The sequence below is a fragment of the Hyaena hyaena genome, unplaced genomic scaffold (genome assembly GCF_003009895.1).
Source record: "Hyaena hyaena isolate Hyena2069 unplaced genomic scaffold, ASM300989v1 scaffold_1197, whole genome shotgun sequence".
In the NCBI taxonomy this organism is placed as follows: domain Eukaryota; kingdom Metazoa; phylum Chordata; class Mammalia; order Carnivora; family Hyaenidae; genus Hyaena; species Hyaena hyaena.
In genome coordinates, this window is record NW_024081835.1 from 447 (window position 1) to 10,432 (window position 9,986).

The 9,986-nt window shown below is 38.3% G+C and overlaps 1 pseudogene; it reads right to left on the reverse strand.

Annotated features, from left to right (window-relative positions):
• Positions 1-1,074: 1,074 nt before the first annotated feature.
• Positions 1,075-9,986, reverse strand: part of LOC120224595 — a 21,821-nt pseudogene continuing 12,909 nt past the window's right edge.

The following is a 9,986-nucleotide window of genomic DNA, read 5'->3' on the forward strand; positions in this document are numbered from 1 at the left end:
TTTATTATGTATCTCATTTATTGCATTTTTTAATTCTTCTTGCCTATTTTTATTTTCCATTCTGTCTGTAGCCATAGTTTCTTTGATGTCCCCTATGTTTTTTTCAAGCCCAGCTATTAATTTCACCACTATTATTCTAAAATCTTGTTCCGTGATGCTGCTGATATCTGTTTTGAGCAGTTCATTAGCTGTCATTTCTTCTTGGGGTTTCTTTGGAGGAGAGGTCTTTCGTTTTGTCATTTTAGTTAGCTTTCCAGCTCTTGTTGGTTTTAAAGACCTGTTATGCTCTCTGTTTCTATGGGCGCTGCTATATCCAAGAAGACTCCTTGACTTTCCGGGGCCTATCCTTTCAGAGAGTGTTTTTTGAATGGTATCTCTTGGTCTCTCTTGTTGGGACCTTGGTTATTTTATTTTCCTATTCGTAGTGATATTTGGGACTCTCCACCTTGTGTACTCTAGCTTGTTTCTTGAGGTAGCCCTGGAAAAGAAAACAGACAGACAAACATACAGGGAGCAGGAGCACGCAAATGCACAGGCTAATTCAACTACCATGCAAAGCGAGAGGGAAAACGAAAAATTTAAGAGAAAAGACAGAGGAGGGAGGGCGAATAATAGGGAGTATAAAATACATAAAAGGGTCAAAAAGGGGAAAAGAAAAGGAAAAAAGGAGAAAACCGATGGACAAAGAACGGTTTAAATCATATACCTGGATTTCCCAGCTATAGTTAAATAGCCGTATGTATGCAGTGCTGGTTGAAAAGCATAGAGAAAGAGAGAGAAGGCAAGCCCTTCTTTGTTTGAAAGATGCAGGTGGGAGATAGCAAGCTCCCTACTTCTCCTCTATCTTGCCACCATCCCCCCAAATAATATATATCTTATGTGTCTCTTTCTCAAAAGTTTTAAAATAATAAGCTTTATCCCCATTGTATTTTAATTGGGAAAGTAATCTCAAAAAAAGGAAATGTAAACTATCTTACAGCAATTCTGAGAACCTCTGGTTCAATGCTATAATTTCTCAGCTGAAAGTTAATAATTTATGAAGTTCCTATACTGAAACTTTAAAAATCAAAATATTCATATTAGGATGTGGTGTAGGTGAATTGGTTGTGGCTCATTGTGTTAAAGTCTGAGAAATGAATACAAAATATGTTCTAGAGACATCCAGGAGTCCCCATCCTGTGTGGAAGCAGTATCTAGAGACATTTTGGTAAAGTGGCCTTTGAGGAAGCCCATCAAAGCTGCAAACAGTAAAATGAATACAACAAAACCAGAGTGCATAATTAGTCTTTTTTTAAAAAAAATATTTATTTTGGAGAGAGAGAGAGAAAGAAAGAGAGAGACAGCAAATGCAATCAGGGGGAGGGATAGAAAGAGAAGGAGAGAGAGAATCCCAATGAGGGTCCTCACTGTCAGCAAGGAATCCTACGTGGGATTCAGACTCACAAACCATGAGATCATGACTGGAGCCTAAACCAAGAGTCTGTCACTTAACTGACTGAGCCAACCAGGTTCCCCTTAGTAGCCTTTCTGAAGGAAGTCTTGAGATTTGTTGTTCAGTGAGCTATCATATCATCAAATCATGAGATAGACCATTTTGATGAATTATTTCTCTTTTCAGAAAGACTTAACTTGGGATTTTTGTCCTTTCTACTATTTCTTCAGATGGTTCCAAGTCACCTTTAGTTTTTAGTTCACAGTTTTATTCTTCAGCATCTGCCAAGGAATAGGTGCTTATAAATCTGTGTAATGAGGGATGGTGTTCACTTTGTTGTGATCCCCAAAATGCCAGCCACTTGAGCATCCCAACCACCATTCCTGAATTTTCAATATTTCTGGCTAAAGAGACACTAGTCATTCTTTGAAGAGAAAATGGCTTGATGTTTAAAAGAATTGAACTTTTTAAAAACTTGCCAGTCATCTTCATTGACAAGAAAGTTAAAAGACCTTTCATTTTGCAAAAGAACCCATTTCGGTTCTAGTTTAGCATGCTTGTTGGCAGGCATTCTTTTCATATTTTCTCCTGCTGAGTCATCATTTCAACTGCTTTACTAACCTGGCTTGCCTGATTAATAGCTCCCAATATCTAAGGCCTCCTGGCTGCTCATGCTGTGCACTGGTTAAGGAACGTTATATCTTCTCCAGCTTCTTAATGATTTCCTAGGCATGGCTGTCGTCTTCACAGACCAATGTTAAGGACTCTAATAGCTTTACACATTTAGATATGTCTTTCTTCACATTTTCTTCTGTCTAGTCAAACTCCTTCCTTCAAACTCCACTATTTTCTCCAAGGTAAACCAGTTGCATTATTGCTGGAAAACCATAATCTCAGAAATTTGGCCTTCCCTTCCTCATTAGCAGAAGGGTTGTCACTAAGCTTTTTCCTGTTTTTAAAACATGTTTAAAAATAGTCACATAACTTCATGTTAAAGTGAATTATTAGGGCTTAATTTATAATTTAAAATGTATCTCTATAGTATAAGATAACAACATAAAGTTGAATAGTCAATTAAAAGGAAATAACAGAAATTTGGCATTATAATTAAGGAATAGTTAACATGTTTAAGAGGTCAGGGTTTTGTTCTGTATATATCAAATAGTTTAAAATATATGAAGTATGACTTGTAGGACCCCAGGTCTTGGAGGGTTTTTAACCCTCTAATCCATCTGCCTATTTTTTAGATATAGATCTTTTGAAATATCCTTTTAGCAGAGGAGACAGTGTGGGATGAAATAATGCACTAATGGAAATCTCATTATTTCTTGAGAAGCCCACACAATCTTGATACAATGCTAATATAAAAACACTTATTCTTTTCAGATGGAATCTGACTCCTACACATTGTTCTCTGTTCAGCTCCCTAAGACATTATTAACCAGACCATCTCCCTTTGCAGCATTCCAACTATCAGAGGCCTGGTGGCTGAAATGTTCATTCCTCTTTAGACTATGTTCATTCCTTTAGTTGCTCTTCATATATAGCATTATTTCAAGTCACCTCAGCATCCAAGATGTGCTCTCTTGCAACAATTCTAGTTTCTCTATATTCCTCTCAAATGTGTGTATCCGCAGGCATTTTGATATTCAACAACATATATACTTCTCATTATATGGTGTCATAGTGATGTAGTCTAATGTAATAGAAGGACTCCTCATTAGTCTAGGTAGGATAATTAAATTTTTTTTTAATGTTTATTTATTTTTGAGAGAGAGATAGAGAGACAGAGTGTGAGCTAGGGGAGGGGCAGAGAGAGAAGAAGACAGAATCCAAAGCAGGTTCCAGGCTCTGAGCTGTCAGCACAGAGCCCAAAGCAGGACTTGAACCCATGAACCATGAGATCATGACCTGAGCTGAAGTCAGATGCTTAACCAACTGAGCCACCCAGGAGCCTCTAAATAGGACAATTTATTATTATTTCTGCTTTGATGTCTCTTCCCCTGTTGGACTTTTAGCTCTTGGAGGTAAGGGAACAGATCCATCTTGGCTCTCATTCTGTTTTTCATGCTTAGCATAATGCCTGTCGAATGCACAATGTTCTATAAGTGTCCATTAATTGAATGAATGGATGGATGAATGGATGTTAAGGTCTGTGGCATCATTTTTATTTTAATTCAGTAATAAATTATTTACCTATTGTTTCAGTAGGGCTCTGATATAAACTAGTTTATGATAGTATCTCATAAGTATTTCCTTCAAGAGCTATGAAATCTTTCTAGCGTGACTTTTTCCAAAGGAGAAACATTATACATCAAGCGGCTATATCATAGAGGATAAGGTGATTCTGAGAGTCTGACCTGTGGAGTATCCAAGTTATTGATGGCTATTTTTCCTTGTGAATTCTTTTATTGAAGTAGGTGAAGGGTTAGGCAATTATCGATCTGAAATAGGCTTGATAATAACATGTCCTCAACATTTTAATCAAGATTATAGATTAAGAGATTTATGAGAGGCTGATCAATATGCAAATAGAATGGATTTGGAATATACTGTGAACACTGGAACCTTGATCCAATTTGATCTCAGAAGATGGAATCGTGAGGTAGTTTCTTCCTTTTTCATCAAAGGCATGGAGAAGATATAAGAATAAGCCATAAATTACATAGCCTGACTTGGAAACAAGGGCTTGTGGCAGACCAGAAGCTATGAGGCGTGTAAAATAAGGCGGGCAGCTAGGATGCTGCATTAGGCAGCTTGGTTCTTTAGCAATATATTTTAAGGGTTATTGAGGAAAGTATTGCAGGATGTCTATTAAAGAACCACATCTCATACAGCAGTGCGGGATCAAACAAGTGAGAGAAATATGTAAAAGCCTAGAAGTTTTTGCTAATGCCGAGAGGAGAAGAAATGCTGTCTTAGGCTGCAGTAATAGAATAGGGAGGTGGTAGTTCAGTTTGGGGTTTTATATTCTTTACTAGGTATCATTATTTTAAAAGCAAGATTGAGAGCCAGTATATCCCAAAGAGTGGCTCAGATGGAGAGGATATTTTGGATTTTACCAGTTGAGGAAAGAACAGTGGTTCTTAACTTGGCATGTGGTTCAGAGTCATTTGAATTTTTTATTTTTAATACATATAAAGATACCCCTCTTCCTAAGGAGTCTTATTCATTAGATCTGGAATACGGAGAGGATATGCATTTTACCCCCAAAGTTTTGCAGTTCAGATGCGTACCTCTGGCTGAGAATGATCAAATTAGAAATAGCTTAGAGAAGAAAGTTAAGAGGCATAGGAGTGTCTACAGTTGTTTTACTCCCTGAATCCCCTAGGAAACCAGTTGGTGAATTCCCACCTGGGGTCTTTTGCTAGTTCCAGAACTGACAGCTAAGCAGTTGTGGCTGAGGGAAATGCTCTTTAGGTAACTGTGTCCGTGGAGTGAGCTGGCTGTGATGGATATTGGTGGCATAGGATCGCTGTGCTGTTTTCTCCTATGTTCCACAACCACATGCTGAGGATGGATTTCCTTCTTTCCTTTCTCTCCCTCCTTCAACATTCATCTTGCATGAGGGGAGCCCCGGTCTTGTGGTGTAGGGGTGGGATGAATCTGAACTAGCATTGCGGCTTAGATAGGGCCTGACCTTAGATTGTATGTGGTTCCTACTTCAGCAAAGATATATGAAATTCAGTGATTCTTATTAAAAGTCTTTAGTGACTGTTTTTTCTGACTCTTTCTCCCCCTGTGCCCCCCTCCTCTTTTCTCATTATTGCCTCAGTGTCAGTTTTCCAAACAGGCTTTACTCATTCCAAAAATTTGCCACTCCTCTGTCCTGCCATCTTGGCCTTGTGCTTGAAAAGTAAGATAATAATCTGCTCCTAAAACTCTGCAAGACTCCCGATTTATTATTATAAAGTATGTAAAGTTACTCACCCGTGCCCATGACTTCACTTTTCTCCCTCACTATGCTCACTATGCTCCACTCTCCTAATTTGGTAATTCCTGCCTGAATAGATTTTTCTAGTTGTGTTTGTGGTTATCTGACTTTGAAAAAGAAGAAAGATAAAGCACACTCAACTGTATTGATAATTTCCTCTTAAATTTCCTCTCCTTAGAAAAAGAATAACAGAGGTTATATCAAGTTTAATTTAGAACATGAGTATGTTTTGGCTCATAAAACATAGCATAGTCCAAACCTAATTATACTCTCATATTTGAGACCTCTCTAGAAAATATTTTGTTTGCTTGAATATTGCCAAGGGTTGTCTTCCTGGGTAAGCGACAGATCTGCTTACTCCAGGGGTCAGAGGAAGTTTGGAGGTGGAATGGACTCCTCACATTTTGTGTCTTTGGAGGAGGCTCTGAAACCCACTATAACCTGTCACTTCCCCTAAAAGGACAAAACACACCTGAAAATAAAGGCTCAGTGAAGTCAAGTAGTTGGTCAGAGAATATTTCATGTTCCCTGTGTCATCTAGACCATCCATCCTGAGGAAGAAGGAATGCCCAGCCACCCTCTCTGGGACCAGTGAGATGACAATAGGGAAGCAGGTATCTGTTCCATGTTTTTCTGTGGCAGAGAAATAAATAGGACCTTCCTCACCCCTCCCCTCCTTATTTTAGGATACAAAGGATTTTTTTTTAATAACCCAGTACTTAATCCCTCAAGCTGTAAACTAGCCTCCTGTACTTTCCTTTAAGAAAACTGCTAATAGCAGTTTTTCCCATTTCAGGATGAATTTAAGACCCACCCGACCCTTTACTCAGGCATGTTTACATCTCACTTAAGAAAATACAAGCTCAGTCTTTTATTAAAGAATTTCAGACATGGTAGACTCAGGTGTGGCTAGTGCGGGTGTGGGGTTTGCTTTGGACACGGTGGTTGTCTCAGGGCTTCTACATTCATATCAGGAGATAGAAGCAATACCAAGCCCTAAGGACGACATGCACAGCAGATTTCTACATCAAATATCTCTGTCACTCCTGAGTTTTTCCCAGCTAAGACCTTTGACACACATAGCAGTTTCCCTTAAAAGCAGGTTAATGAGTTTGATCATTCACCACTCGCTTCATTTCTCTATTGGAAATGTCACCCTGACAAATCTATCTCATCATTTCCAAATGATTGATCAAGACCTTTCATATCAGTGAGGTCAGAGTGCATAGTGATTTGGGTTTGGGTCTCAAAGTCCGAGGAACCTAGGCTTGACTCCTAACCTCTATGCTGATTAGAATGACCTAGGACAAGATAGTTACTCTCCCTGATTCCCAGATTCCTTACCTATAAAAGGGAGATAATGATGCTCAACCCACAAAGGAAAAGACACTACCTGTCTTAGAGTAAGCAGCAGATAAATGATGGCTAATATTTTGATGGTTGCCTTACTTACTAATCTGAAGGTCTGTGTGCTCCAGACTCTTTTCTCATTAGTTAAGTCAAAGCATTAAAAGCCATAGTAATTATGATTATAACAGTTACTGATAATAATTATAATTTCATTCACATTTACTAAGTGATAAATTTATGGGCATCATCAGGCATATAATAAATATTCTTACCCCTATGTTTCATAGCAAAGCTGAAAATGAAGTTTAAGTATTCTAAATATAATTCACACTCACCCCCGCCACACCCTACCCAAAAGAAATTTCTACTAGTTTTGAATTTCAATCCTTTCTTTCTCTTTTCTTGTTTAAACTTCTCCCCCGACCCCATGAATGCAATTAAAAAAAAAAAAAAAAAAAAAAAAAAAACTAACTCTGTGACATAGAAGTGGAAAAGGTAATTTTAGGGGATGATTTAAGCTGGAAACACATTTGTTTATAGCACTCACATTATCCCAGGGCATCCTGGACAGAATGAGTGCGGCCTCAGGCCACTAGCTTCTCAGGTATTCATTAATCCTGAAGAAAGCTTCAGGTTGAGGCCATTACCGCTTAATTACAGTTTGTGATTACTGGCACATTCTTTCGTGACCTTATTCTACATGCTGGCCTGTTCATTCACTAGAGAATCCATGCAGCTGGAAATTTTGGCTGACTAGAAAGTATAAATGGGGATTTTCTGGGGGCTTGAATTGAAACCATTCTTGCTGAAATGTCAACACATTTTTCTCCCATCTGGATATGGTTAATCACGGTGCTTGCTTTGATATACTTTTTCCATAAGCTGCGCTTTTGAGCTGTGCCTGAACTTATCAAAATGCTATTTTAAATTCGAGCTTTGAGCTGAAGCGCTTGTCTATCATCATTTACCCTTTGTGGCCATAACAAGGGACGTTGCTGACCAACACTTCAGCATTTCAGAGCTTGCGGTCTAGGGACCATTCAAGACTATGTAGAAACGGGTCGGAATTTTAATTCTCTGATTACTCGAAGAATAATGTGTTTCTAAAATCATAGGGAAGGAGGCCTAATCTGGGAGCAAAGAGTGCTTGGCTAGGAACTGAAAAATCTGACTGGATTCTATGCTTAACTGCAACTGATTTTGGGGCAAAATAGTTTCACTTATAAATAATTAGTGTTTTTTATGGGCCACACACTGAGGAAGGTATTAGGGATATTGAAGTCTGTGGGGCATGGGATAGTATTTTCCCTTTGTTCCTATAACACCTTCCCCAGTGTATGATAATTATGTAAGCAAATGAGCGTGGCTGGACTCCAATAAAATTTTATTTATGAACCATAAAATTTGATTTTCTATAATTTTTATATGTCATGAAATATCACTTTTTTAAAGTTTATTTATTTATTTTTTTGAGAGCACAAGCAAGGGAGGAGCATAGAGAGGGAGAGACTGAATCCTGAACTATGAGATCATGACCTGAGCCAAAATCAAGAGACAGATGCTTAACCAACTGAGCCACCCAGGCACCCTGAAATATCACTTTTCTTTTTGACTTAAGACAATTTAAAAATGTAAAAACTGGGGCGCCTGGGTGGCTCAGTCGGTTAAGCATCCGACTTCGGCTCAGGTCATGATCTCATGGTTCGTGGTTTCGAACCCCGTGTCAGGCACTGTGCTGACAGCCAGCTCAGAGCCTGCAGCCTGTTTTGGATTCTGTATCTCTCTCTCTCTCTCTCTCTCTCTCTCTCTCTCAGAAATAAATAAAACATTAAAATTTTTTTTTAAGAAATGTAAAAACTATTTTTAGGTCATAGACCATTCAAACGGCAGTATCAATTTGGCTTATGGGTTATAGTTTACCAACCATTGATATGTACCACAAACAAAATAAGCATTAGCATGGTCACTGTTGGCAGTAAATTTTCTGGGTGTTATGGGAGCACGCGAGTCTAAAAGGATGAGAAAGGATGAGTCAGTTGGGACCAAAGAGAAGAGTATGTGTGAAGGCTCAGAATAAATACAGTAAATGAATGACTGAAATACAGAATATAAGAAATAAATACAAAATCTAAAACAAATAGTGATAAATGTACAGTCTGTTTAATTGAGCAGGGGCCATATTTTGAATCGCTTTACATGCCATATAAAGATTTTGGAGCAACAGAAAGCTTCTGGAAGGATTTTAAATAAGCAAGGACAAGATTAAATTTGAGGTTTAAAATATCTCTGTGGATACACGTGGAGGATAGAATAGACATGGCTGTGCCTCAATATGACTTTATTTACAAAAATAGCGGCAGATCAGATTTAGCCTGTGGCTATCTTTTGCTAAACCCTGCTGTAGAGTCAGACAGCTTGACTGAAATCTTGTCCCATAACTATTTTTTGGCAAATCACTATTTTTTTAAATTCTTGTTTCTGTTCAACACTTCTTTTCCTTCAAAAAATCCATCAGAAATCCATAAATATATTCAATGAAGAGTGGACAAATGTTTATTTGTCATGTTGGAAAGAAAGCACTAACTCTGGGAAGACGTTGAGACAACAGCTACTTTATTTTGTTGCAGAGAATGTTAACCCCCAGGGATTTGTCCTTTTATAGAGGAATTCGTCCCACCATTATTTCTAATGCCCCCTTTCCCGCACATCTGTACCCTGATTTCTAGCTTATGCTATTGAGCTTCCTCTGTGACACTGGTTATATTTACTTGGGTTATAAGATACCCAGCTAACTAGCTTTAAAAACCAACTTGGTATTCTAACTTCAGTGACTTCCAATCCAAGTAGAGAGTAGCAAAGACTATCTTCCAGACTATTTAAAGTAATAATCATTACTCATTTTTTTTATTTTTTTTTTATTTTTTATTTATTTCTAGGAGAGAGAGAGACAGCATGAGCAGGGGAGGGTCAGAGAGAGAGGGAGACACAGACTCTGAAACAGGCTCCAGGCTCTGAGCTGGCAGTCAGCACAGAGCCCGATGCGGGGCTCGAACCCACGAACTGCGAGATCATGACCTAAGCAAAAGTCGGATGCTTAACCGACTAAGCCACCCAGGCGCCCCTAATCATTACTCATTTTGATACAAGAAAGAACGATTTTTCTAGTGGTGGGATCTCAAAGACAATCTAGAATACAAACATGTATAAGAAAAAAATGACAAAGAATAATAGATCCAGTGAAAATGCTGATAAAGGTGAATATGAATAAAT